The following is an 850-nucleotide window of genomic DNA, read 5'->3' as shown; positions in this document are numbered from 1 at the left end:
ACACACACATTAGCATATTAAAAGACTTAAATATAATTCAAATTTGCGCATTCTTGCACTCAATTTTTAATTGTTGTTATTGGGAAAATCGTGCAAATTTTTGTAAGGGTTTAATGGTTATTTTTTAACAATTTTAGCCAATTTGTGCATCCACATTCTTATTCACAAAAACAATAGGCCCTAATGCAAATTAGCATATCTTTGTAGGCCCTACTGAAATTTGTTTTTCAAACAAAATCACGATGCAATTTAGAACGTATTTGCGCTCGCATCATTAATTACAAAATCATTATGCAAATAGTCAAAGCAATTAGGCCTACCCTTCAATGGTTAGAAATAGGGGCAATAATTTCAGTTGCTTAGTGCACTCCAAAATATCTTGATGCAAATTCTTGCAAATGTTTATTTGTTAATAGTTGATTAATAGATACTGTATAGTTTTACCTGTACAGGTGTATAAAGAATAAAACAATCTGCTAGACCATGTTTCAATCTAACTATTCGTACATTCTGTATACCTTCCATATTGACTACCTGTAATACCATCAATAAACAAAAACACTGAAATAGCTACAAGTTCAATCACATTGTCCTGCTGGATGAAAACTCAGTGGCGGCGCCAGTTGGGGTACAGGGGAGGCCCCCCATTGAGTTGGTTGACTTGGTTGGTAGATGGCAGGTTAACGTTCGCTTCCAGCGGATGCTGATATCGCAAACTAGGTAGTTCCCCATTGAGTCAGTCTGCCCCCTATCGATATCCCTAGTCTTGGAAGACTGGGGCCGCCACTGTGAAAGCTTAAAGGAGTGGAGTGAAGGATTGGACAAAAAGGCGCGGTCCAAAGTCCTAGAA

Source organism: Lottia gigantea (assembly GCF_000327385.1).
Source record: "Lottia gigantea unplaced genomic scaffold LOTGIsca_44, whole genome shotgun sequence".
Lineage (NCBI taxonomy): Eukaryota > Metazoa > Mollusca > Gastropoda > Lottiidae > Lottia > Lottia gigantea.
Note: the sequence above shows the minus strand (reverse complement) of the source record.